Source organism: Gastrolobium bilobum, unplaced genomic scaffold (assembly GCF_033153095.1).
Source record: "Gastrolobium bilobum isolate Gb01-03AN ecotype WA unplaced genomic scaffold, APGP_CSIRO_Gbil_v1 utg2195, whole genome shotgun sequence".
Classification (NCBI taxonomy): domain Eukaryota; kingdom Viridiplantae; phylum Streptophyta; class Magnoliopsida; order Fabales; family Fabaceae; genus Gastrolobium; species Gastrolobium bilobum.
The window spans coordinates 1,544,761-1,557,591 of NW_026895782.1; positions in this window are offsets into that span (position 1 = coordinate 1,544,761).

Below are 12,831 nucleotides of genomic sequence, written 5' to 3' on the forward strand. Positions count from 1 at the left end.
GATGAGATGGTAATCAAACGATAACGAAAGAGGTAGACAAAAGTAGGTAAAATAGAAGTAGGCACAATAACCTATCCCTATATATATATATATATAAAGTTTTGTTAATTTTTTTAGCCATATGAGAAGAATTTCTTTATATGTATGTACCTTTCTATTCTTAATATGAGTAGCCTTTGACGAAATCAGGAATTAGTATTTTAGCCTCCTATATATGCATGCTGAGAATAATATTTCGGTTTTGTAAAAAGGAAATAAATATATTTCCATTCATGTTGTTAAGTAGTTATTTCCTTTTCTTTTTCTTTTTGGATAAACGTTATTTCCTATTATTAACTCTCGTCATGATATGAGCATGAGTAACGTGGTGAAATTGATATCCTTTGAGAAAGTAATAAATGATGAATAACAGTATGGCAACCAAAAGAATAGTGGATAGGAGGTCAGGGGTAGATAAACTGCGCGCATCTAGGGAATTTCCTCGATCCTCGGCTGTGTCCGAAGTGAGGCCTTTTGACCTTGGTGATGTTATTTTTAAAATGTATGACCGGTATAATTTCGAGGTCAAATGTATTGCCTGCATAACGATGCGGCTGAGTGACGGACGTTTTAAGACATGACACTCTTCATGCCGAGTCCAATACAAATTGTCAGTGGTCATGGAACATGATACCATAGAAGCCGCGTCCCTTGCAAAATGATTTGCACAAGACGCGGTTGAGCATCCATCGCCTGTCAGGAAGTCACCACAATGCTCAGCTATGCACAAGACGCGGTTGATATCCAAACACGTTCCGGTGAGTCACTTCAAAAATTACACGGCCCTGGTTGAAACGCGTGCCACCAACCAATCAAGTTTCTCCATGCAACGCGGCACTGGAAGCCAAGTCTTGAAAAATGGCTCACCTCCCACCACGTCCAGTGCTATATAACCACCCCCCTTTCACGTTTCCATATCACCAATTTGCTTCTGCATTTCACTCAGTGTTCAACATTCTGCCATCTGCATTTTTCCATATTTTCATGTTCTATAGTTGAGGTGTTGTTGTATTATGGAAAAAATTAATTTGTTGAATGTTAGATTATACTGATAGTTAGACATGCTTTTCATTTGTTATTTTATGTATGCTTTGCTTTATTTAGTATTTATTTTACACTAAAAATTTATCCTTGTAATTATCCATTCTGTATGAAAATTATTTTACATATTAATTTTTTTTGTATTTGTATCTTTTGTTTAACTTTTTGCAGGGAAAATGAGTTCAAATTTAATAACAATTCGTGCACTTATATACTATAATGGTAGAAAGGTTATGGGTCGTCGTGGTGTAACATTTGAAGGTGAAAAACGACCAATGCGTATTACACGCGGTACTACATTTGAGCAGTTGAAAGCGAACATTCATCAGAAATTGGGGTTCCAAGGGAATCAACGTATTTTTGAAGTCACTGTAAGAGCTCTTGCTGGCAATTATGAATACACAGCAATATCAATTACGGATGATGATGATGATGTTGATATTATATTAGACATATTTGTGAAACAAGCTGACACGAGTGCTGATCATACCAAAGTTAATAATATAGCAGTAAAATAATGTAACCGACAAATACTAAAGCCATGTACAAACTTATACATCGGTTCTGCTCATAGTGTCAAGTGTCGATCTATAGTGCATCAAATCCTTTGGTCGTATTCGCTTGCCAAAATTGTTAAATCTGAAGGAAACAAACCCCCAAATAAGAAAAATGCCATTTGTCTCCAAGTCTTACTGTCTAACAACAAGTTTCGCAGTACAATAAGCAAATATCATCATACATTCTTCCGTAATGATCATTTGGATCGGTCACAGGTGGTATAAACGGTGCAATAGGGGGGGGGTCTGGCCCATGCCCATATCTGCAACAAGGTCAGGCAACCAGACATAATATTTTGGGATGGGTTTGTCGCCATGCATAATTCCCTGTAGAGGAGTGCTAACACTGCTGCGCCCCAGCTGTAGGTGGTCATACCCGAAAAATCCCCATCTAGAAGAGTTATGGTCACTTCGCCCTGCGACATGTGAAACGTGTGTGTTTCAGGGCGCCAACGCTCGACCAGAGCACTAATGAATGCATGATCGACCTGCAAGACATTATACAAGGATAAAAGTAAGCATTATCCTATAATAAGGACAATCACATAATTCATCTCACTTTTAAATAACTAATCGGCATATGACGCATGCGTGCGACATGATAAAAGCCTGCACGCCTAAGGTGCTCCACCATTGGCTCCAGAATGTTATCCGGATCATGCGGATCTGACTCCTTCCCTTGCGTTGCTCTACGAACTTTGATTTCCCTCTTCAATCCCGAGTTCCATACAGTTTGGGACACATGAATTTCTTGCACATCAATTCTCAACACACTGTAATCTTCGGGACCCGGTTTAATCACCTCACGTGCCATGAACCCGTGTTATGGAAGTTTAATTAAATAACAATATATAGCATATTTAACGTATTTTATAAAATATTCAATACAATAATAATACAATTTTATGCAATTGAATATAAAACAGTAATAATAATAAATAATAGCAAATTATAAAAAATAAATAGGCTAACCTAAGTTTTTTAGACAAAAAATATAGGACCTTTAAAGACCCTAAAAATTTAATTATGCATAAAAAATAAGGCCACTAACCATAACATATTCATAATAATAATATTACTGTTTTAACAAATTTAATAATATAAATATAACATTTTAAACAACTTTAATAGAATAATTAATACAATATTAATAAAATTTTATGCACATAATATAAAACAGTCATAATCATAAATAATAGCAAATTATACAAAATAAATAGGCTAACCTAAGATTTGTAGACAAAACATATAGGACCAGTGTAACACTAAAAATTTAATTATGCATTAAATATAAGGCCAATAACCATAACATATTAATAATAATAATATAATACTTTTAACAAATTTAATAATATAAATATAGCATATTTAACAACTGTAATAGAATAATTATAAAATTTTATGCAATTAAATATAAAACAGTAATAATAAAATTACTAGCAAATTATAAAAACTAAATATACTAACCTAATATTATTATCCAAAAAGAAAGAGACCTTTAAAAACATAAAAATACAATTATGCATAAAATATAACACCACTAACCTAAAATATTAATATAGCATATAACATATTTAACAAATTTTATAAAATTATTAATACAATAATAATATTTTATGCAATTAAATACAAAATAGTAATACTATAAACAATAGCAAATAATCACAATTAAATTCATTATTCTAACATTTTAAGACAAAAAGAAAAAAACTTTCAAAAATCTAATATCTTAATAATATGAATTTAACATATCATGGACCAGATTATAATACTACTTACTTGAAAATATTACAAACCTAATATCTTAATAATACGACAAACCTAATATCTAATAATACTACTTACTTGAAAATGATACAAAGAATGGCAAACCGGAAGCTCCACAAGCACCAGACGCGTTCAAATTGGAAGAGAATGGAATGTTATGCCGGGGATGGGGAGAATAAGTAGTGGTCCAGGGGGAAGGGTTGGACGCGGCATCGAATGAAACGCCTCCTGGACGCGGCTACCAGAGGACCGCGTACAGTGGAGGGCTGGTGGCTCGCGACTTAGACAGGTACCACATCAAGGGGCTTCTGACATTACAGGAACGTGGTGGTCAACATATCACATTTCAGTTAAGTTCAGTTCCGTCACTTCAGTTCAGTTCCAGCACCGATTATCACGTGATGGTCGTGTACAAGTTGCATGTTTCGCGTTTAGGGAAGAGACGCGTCTGAATACGGTACATCCTCCACCGCGTCGTTATGCATTACTCCGGTATTTCATTTCATCGTCAGATTATACCGGTCATACATTTTAAAAATCACATCACCAAGGTCAAAAGGCCCCGTATTGATTAGTGAAAGTGTTTTTTTTTTTTTTTCATATTTGGATGCTTACTTGCAATAAAATCTGATAAATTTAACTATAGTATGTTTAGTTAAAGAGGTGTTTGCTTTGTTTTGTTATGTTTTTAAATTTAATGTTGTACAGCTATAATTAATTTGAGTAAATATTACATCTTACATTTGTGAAGACTTTGTATGAAATATGAATCAACTTTAATAAATAAATTTATATATTTGTTTCTTAATTTCTAAATCATAATATACTTTCTTTTGAAATTTAGAAGCACTGTAAAATTTTGTGTTGCTTATAAGCGCGCTGAGTCGTACCAAGGTGCATTTAAATTTCTTTGTAATTTTAAAATTATTAAATTAAATTAAAATAAATTGTTTTTAAAATAGTGTAATTTATTCTTAATTTTAATATAATATCCAATCAATGAAGCCGTTCACCGTTCAATTGCAGGGATATATGGTAGACCCAATACATCAGTTCCGGTATAAAATCGAACGAAGATCTAAAAAGAAAAGAAAGAAAATAACTTAAAATAACTTAAAATAACTTAAGACGTTGCATTCTCTTCTGCTTACTCTCCACAAGATTGTTCCTTCATGCGCCACATTTGGTAAGGTTTGGCGGGTATTGATGAAATAATGAGGGGATATGGATATGATGATATATCCTTTACAGAGATAGAGAATCAGCTAGTCCCTTTTATGATCGATGGATGCAGTAGAGCAGAATGTGTCACACCACCACAGCACATATATCCTCAAAAGCTTAATTCTTATGGAGGCCATCCATGAAACAAGTTCCCCTCATTAAGTTCCATTGGGCTTAATGTTACTACCTACCCACCATATATTCTTATCATCATGATCCTCCGTAGTCTATACCAAAAAAAATTAGTGTAGCTTTTTTAGTAAAAAAACTCTTTTGGCGAGCAACGAATCAACCATATATGTTACCATTTTTAATTTTTTTCTCTTTATTTTTCTTTTATTTTATTGAAATGGATATGTCATATATCTAAGGAGAAACTTGTATAGCAATTCGTCTAATGATAGCTTGCTGATGTTACATATTAAACTCAACCCTTTCAACTAGTATTCCGATTTTTATCAATTGATTCAATCCCTGGTAATTTTTCTCTTTTCTAAATAGTTTTCTTATACAACTTTTCTTAATGCTTTTGCGTAAAAACTGTTGGGAGCAGTAATTTAATAACGTTGAAGCTAAACATTGTATTGGCTTATTGAGATAATGTCGGTTTTGATCTAACGGACTCGGCCCATTCTAATTAGAATGGACCCAAGATTTATAAATCGTATACAATCAATGGTATTTCAACAGTATTTCAATAAGCCAATACAATGCTTAGCTTCAACGTTATTAAATTACAGCGCCCAACAGTATTTCATCAAGAGTATTAAGAAAAGTTGTATAAGAAAAAGTATTTAGAAAAGAGAAACGAATCTTAATTTAAACTAATCTTAACGGCATTTAAAAGCAGGATGAAACACCATGTTTATCTTAGGGATGACAATTTTAACACGATCTGCTGATATAACACGTACACGACAAGAAAAATTTATGTTTGGGTCAACTTGTTACTAAATTTGTGTCGTGTTCTTATTCACAAAAATTGAAATGGAAAAATTTGTATTGTATTGCATGTCAATCCGTAAATCCAAAATTAACTCGCTTTAATTTTAGGGAAAAGAATTTCTTTAGTCACTGAGATAAAGTTATCTTTAGTGAACTCAAAACGACGTTGTTTCGGGTTATAAGATTAAAAAATTATAACGATAAAGACTAATATAACCCTGCAATATATTAGAATTATAAAAATACTTTGATTTTCGCTCCAAAATGACGTCATTTTGGACTCATCAAAAATAACTTATATTCATTGACTGGAAAAATCATTTACCCCTAATCTTATAGTTTATTTGTGTTGTTGCGTGTCATAAAAGTTATTTATGTCTTATTGTGTCGTATCAACTAGCATAATAAACAATACGCTTTGAGATTGATAGATTATTCATGTCATGTGTATCTTATCAGAGTAACTTCCTCACAAATCACCTAATCCCCTTAGACCCTTAACGCGACTACTGAAATATTTTCCCCTTCCAAGTATAACTTAAGTGCAACTACAAATTGCATAATAAAACATTAAATGGAAGCATAGTTTAAATATATGTTCATTAGTTATAAACATCAAAATGGGTTGTAACTCATGTATCAACCGTCAAAGCCTTATTTTAGCTCCTAATCTCCAAAGCTTAGCAAACTGGGTTATGCTTATTCACGTGCCAAAATTTTTTATGAAAATTCTTACTATTTAAAAAGCATAATATATATAATATAAATTTAAATATTTATAAATATAAAATAAATTATAAATATAACATATTAATAAAAATATTCTTCACATATATAATTTTAAATAATATATATAATAACTATATATTTTAACAATTCAATAAAATTTATTTGTTTATTTGAGTTGTTGAACTGAATTATTTTAAGTGAAAGATATTTTTTCTCTATTTATAATCAATTTTATTCATTCTTACATGATGTTTGTAATAAAATTAACTATAAAGTTAATATATATATAAATTTAATTCTTAAAAATAAACTTACATCAAAATTTAAATAATTGAAAAGAGATAAACTTATATTAAAATATGAATTTACATTGCCTAAGTCATACAAATTTGACTCTAATAGTCTGGAATGTTGAAAAAAATTAATTTGCCTAACAATTAAAAATTAATATTGCGCCCAATGATAATTCCTATGGGAATAAAATATTCAATATCTATTTTTCATAAGATGATATCATATGATGAATCTCAACCATTCAATAACATATCATTAGTCACAATTTTACTAACAAAATTTATAAAAAAGAAAAAGAAAAAATATTATAATTAATTGCTGATAGTTGATCATTCATTGCTAATTGATGATTTGCTATTGAATGAATAATCGAGATTCATATGACATGGTCATGTTAAAATTAAACATTAGAGAATCCATTTACCAAAAAATAAAAATATATTAGAGAATCCATTCCAAGGTTCTTTTAAATATTTTTATTTTTATTTTGAACAAAATAACACATAATAAGTTATCGACATTTGTCTTTAAGGCTTGATATGTAATAATTTACTTAGTAATTATTCATAATTTAATTAAATTTTAAACAACTTCATATATTTAAAAAATTTATAGAATTTTTATTTATTTAATTTGTTTATAATTTAACTAATTTTTCAATTAGATGTTTGTTGGTTATAAAATTATGACTAAGTTCGTAAAATATATAATTGCAACAAAACCTACATATACTTTTAAAAATATTAAAACTACAAAATTGTATAATAAAAATAAAAGTACAAAATTCTAATAAAAAATAGAGTAAATACCATTTTTCGTCCCTGGAAACATTTGCGAAGCACAATTTAGTCCCTCGGTTTAAAAAAGTCACATTTCAGTGTTTCATCTTTGAAAAAAAAGGGCCACGTTCGTCCTTCCGTTAGTTGGCATCTAACGGCTCAACTAACGGTGCACACGTGGACCGTTACTTTGCTGAGTCACCGTTAAGTATGCCAGCTTGGAAGTAAAACGACGCCGTTTTGAAGGTGCCTTATGTCTTGTTGGATTTTTGAACAGCTGAAGGTCTTATTTGGTCCCTGACAAATTTATCGAGGCCCTATTTGGTCCTTAACACTAAAAAATCACCATTGCAGCAAACCTTTCAAACCACCATTGCAGCAAACCTTTTCTAGCTAAACAATGAAATTAAAATTTTATTATTAACTGAATGTGTTTAGCAGTTATCCCAAAATATGCATTTACCTTTGGACCAATCTGAACTCCATCTCTCGTTGCTGATGCAACAATTAAGATCTCAAGTAAGCAAATGCTTTCTAAATATAAGAAAGATCAAACTGAAACCAAAAAATATATTTCACTTATTGTGTCTTACTTGTGAGAATAGCACAAGCATCTGAGAAAATAGTTTGGTTTTCACTTGTACAAGGGACATTGGCTGCATAATTTACGGTGTAATAGTTAAGTCCTATGAAATCAAAAGATCCTTTAACCATCAAGGACTGCTCCCTTGAAAACTTTGGCAATCTTTCACCAGCATTATCAACCATTTCAGCAGGGTATGATCCAGAATTCAGTGGCTCCATAAACCTCGGAAATATTGGACTTGAGTTGCATATATATGCAACAGAAAGATTGAATCATACCATTTGTTAGGATTTCATTGATAAGATTGTTGTAATATGTGATGCCTTCTCTGTTTACACCTCCCCTCAAGTTTCCACCTAGACCAAGTATATGACCAATATTGAATCATTTTTATGTCAATTTATGGTCCACGTTCATACAAAATATACTCATTAATATGTAAGTTATATGTTATCATAAATAGAAAGCAATTAAAATGAGGATCAGAAGAGTAAATGGTGTTGAATATTCCTCCTCACCAGGTAGAACCCTGGACCATGAGATGGAGAATCTGTATGCATCAAATCCTATTTCCTTCATTATACTCACATCTTCCTGCCAAATTGTTTCCTCAAACATTTCAGAGAAATAGTGAACATTAAACATCATTCAGAAAAAAATAAATATTTCATATACTTGTTTAAAAGAATGAGAAGTACCTTGTAGCGATGGTAAGAATCAACAGCAAGGACTCCACTACTGTGGTCCTTTATCTTATCTGATGAAAAATTCAGACATAAGTACTTTTAAATAGGACTTATGTTGGATGTCCTAGACGTTCAAAGAGGTTGGTTACTGCTTCATTGGGTAAGGTTGTATCCATATTGACACTTCATATGTACTGTAGAAAGCTCGTTATATATTGTAAAAGATTGTTGTAATCCTTTTTTTGGTTTCAGGTGGTTGTTGACAATGGGAAATCTGATCGAATAGCATAAGCTTTGGCCAATAGCATAAGCCTTGGTTTGCTGCAATGGTGGTTTGAAAGGTTTGCTGCAATGGTGATTTTTTAGTGTTACGGACCAAATAGGGCCTCGATAAATTTGTCAGGGACCAAATAGGACCTTCAGCTGTTCAAAAATCCAACAAGACATAAGGCACCTTCAAAACGGCGTCGTTTTACTTCCAAGCTGGCATACTTAACGGTGACTCAGCAAAGTAACGGTCCACGTGTGCACCGTTAGTTGGGCCGTTAGATGCCAACTAACGGAAGGACGAACGTGGCCCTTTTTTTCAAAGATGAAACACTGAAATGTGACTTTTTTAAACCGAGGGACTAAATTGTGCTTCGCAAATATTTCCAGGGACGAAAAAGGGTATTTACTCTAAAAAATATTAAATTATGAAAAATGATTTAAAATTTCAGCATTTTTTTTTGTAAACAACAAAAATTCAGCATTACTTGATTTGTTACAGCAAAAAAAATAAAATTAAGAGAGCTATATTTTAACTAAATTTTACTTCAAAAATCAAAAGATTAAAATTTTCCCCTATGCTAATTTTTTTAAATATAATAAAAATCATTATTCTACGATATAATAAAAAGTGAGGACTTTAATTTTTTTTTGTAGAACCAACTTTTCAAGTATTATTAGGAAAATAATAATAAAAATTTACATTTATTTTATTAAAAAATTAAATTATGAAAATTCAAAATTTTATATAAAATATTTTATGAAAGTGTTGATTTCACTTCAAGCATGAAGCATGTGTATTTAATAAATCAATTCTGAGGATTGCACTCTTTTTGTGTGTGTGCAACAAATGTGCATGCATTTTTTTGTGATATGTATATAGAAAAGAGAAAAAAAAATCCAACTGTCCATTTTTTAATGGAAACCAAAAATGCTCTCACGACGAACAATGGCAGCTCATATGGAAAAGCATCGGCATTGTGGCCATGCACATACAGTTACTCCATAATGACCGCGTCATCATGTATGACCACACTGACTTTGGCCATTCCAACTTAACCTTACCTAACGGCAGATGTCACCACAAATCTTTCGAAATAGTTGTGAAAACGAATTGCACTACTCACTCTATGGAGTACGATGTGGCATCCAACACTTTTTCGTGCATTGTTCGTCCAAACAGGCGTGTGGTGTTCCTCCGGCTCAACAGTGGCAAACGACAGCCTGATCTAAACCAGTAGGTTCTATGGCGGAGAACAGAGGGTGAGGACCTTCAATCCATGCCCAACCTGTGACTTGGAAGAAATTGACGGTGGACTCGTGGTTAAAAGATGGTACTCCACCAACCATATATTTCCATATGGACGACAGATTGTAATCAGAGGCAGAAATCAATTTAACTACGAGTTTTATCCAAAGACAGTTGCAGATCTTGTTAAAACGTTCTTGTTTTGTATAAAAAGAATACACGACAAGTTTATATATTTAGTGTTAACATGTAACACATACAAGTAGATTAATTAACCTTATGGTATAAGTAGCGTCAATCATAATTAAATTATGTAACAACAAGATGATCAAGGTAATATTTTTTCAAGCGCATTGTACATTTTCCATTTACTAGCACTTTTATTTTAGGGAAAGACAAATGCAAGTACTATATAAAACGTAGACAAAGTTATCTAAAATAACATCAGATACTTTATTTCCAATATTTATTTATTAAAATAATTTTAAATGCATTTAAGAAGATAAAATAAAATAATTATTTTTTAAACTATAACTTTAAGATGATATGCAAGTTGGCTCTAATCCATAAGGCTTTTAACCCGTGCATAACTTTAGTATTGTGTACCTTTTGATCTTGTGGTATTTTTAGTCCTAATATGAATGAGGTATGAGTAAATTAGATAAAATTGACCTATTTTAACTGCTTTTCAGTTACAAACAAAAGCACAAATCAAACAATTTCCTTGTATGTATAACGCAATAAAAGTTATAAATAGCCAACAACTATTCATGACCTTGAACATTCTCTCTTTTTTTTGTGCATATTGTACGTCTCTTTTTAATTCTTTTAGACTGGATTCTGGAGTGCAATGCAAAACAATGACTAATTTCATTTAATTTGATTTCACTTTAAGCATGAAGCATATGTATTTATTAAATCAATGCTGAGGATTGCACTCTCTCTTTTTGTGTGTGAGGCAAATGTGCATGCATTGTCATTCGCCACCAATGTTGTCAAAATCGAGTTTTTACGTAGAAACGAAAGAGATTAGTTGTAACATCCCGAGCACTGACGAGAGCGGGGAGTGATCGCTAGTGCAAAGAGACACGGACAAGGAGCAACTCCTGACAGGCTTCCAGCGGTGGGTTACATTTATGAATGAATCAAATCGACACCCGAAAGATAGGGATTCCAAAGACTGTGCAGGTTGGAGACTGCACAGTTTGGGATAACTTATAAGAATTAATTGGTACTACCTATACAATCAAGATGCATCTGCTTTTCGGTAGCCCGGAACAGAAGAACTCCACAGTTAAGCGTGCTTGACTTGGAGCTATTCTCGAATGAGTGACCTCCTGGGAAGTTTTCCCGGGAAGTATGCGAGTGAGGAAAAAGCACACTGAAAAGTCTAGTGTTACTATATGGGGATAGTCATTGATTCTTGAAGCGACCAGGCGTTACAAGTGGTATCAGAGCAAGGCCTCTCTCCCAGTATAGTGTGGTTCGAGGATGAACCAGGCAGAAGGTGGTGGGCATGTAACATCTCAAGCACTGACGAGGGCCGGGAGTGATCGCCGGTGCAAAGAAGCACAGACAAGGAGCAGCTCCTGACACGCTTCCAGCGGGGGGTTACATGCATGAATGAATAGAATCGACACTTGAAAGTAGGTTGAATATCCCACAATTTGGGATAGCCTATAAGAATTAATTGGTACTATCTATACTAACAAGATGCATCTAATTTTGCGGTAGCCCGAAACGGAAGAACTCCACAGTTAAGCGTGCTTGACTTAGAGTAATTCTATGATGAGATAATTATCTGATGCGACTGAGACAAAATAGTGGGGTCCACTATTTTTTATTTTTTTCTTATGTGTGTGTATATATATATATATATATATATATATATATATATATATATATATATATATATATAGGAAAATCATTGTCTCACTTTACATGAGATAACTATCTCATGTTGTTCTCATATCAAAAGTCGTGCCATCATTTTTCTTTTTTTCTTTTTTTTAATAGGTGGTGGGCCCACCACATCATGTGTCTACAGTAGGAGATAACTATCTCCTATAACATGAGAAAATAGAATCCCATATATGTATGTCAAAAAAAGGTAAAATCATTTCTCTAGCCGATTGACATCCAGCAATAACAGGTGTATGATTGTGATTCCCCATATTTATTGCTTTCACCTTTTGTATGGTTATTATTGTCCATATTTAATGTTTTCACCTATATATATGGTATCTATTTGACCTCTGGACGTTAAGGGGCTGAAGAAATGTAAACCCTCCAAAAAATCTCATAAGTCACTACTCAAAATTTAATAAATAACTTTATATTTAAAAGATATAAATCATATAACTATATATAACATAAGTTTAAAAACACAAAAATAGAAAATTAACTTTGAAAAAAAAATAGGTTTTTTAAAAATAAAATAAATTACGTTTAAGTAAAATCGGTAAAAAATGCAAAAACTTATTTCTACCATTTTTATGTTGCTACGCGGCATTTTTACCCATTTTTTCTAAAACCATTTTTACTTGTGGTTTTACATTTTTAGACTATTTTTTGACAACAATGTTCGCCGCAATTGGAATTAATTAAGAGGAATTAAGATGAGAGATAACAAATGAAAGTGTTATACATATTTACTTAGAATTTATTC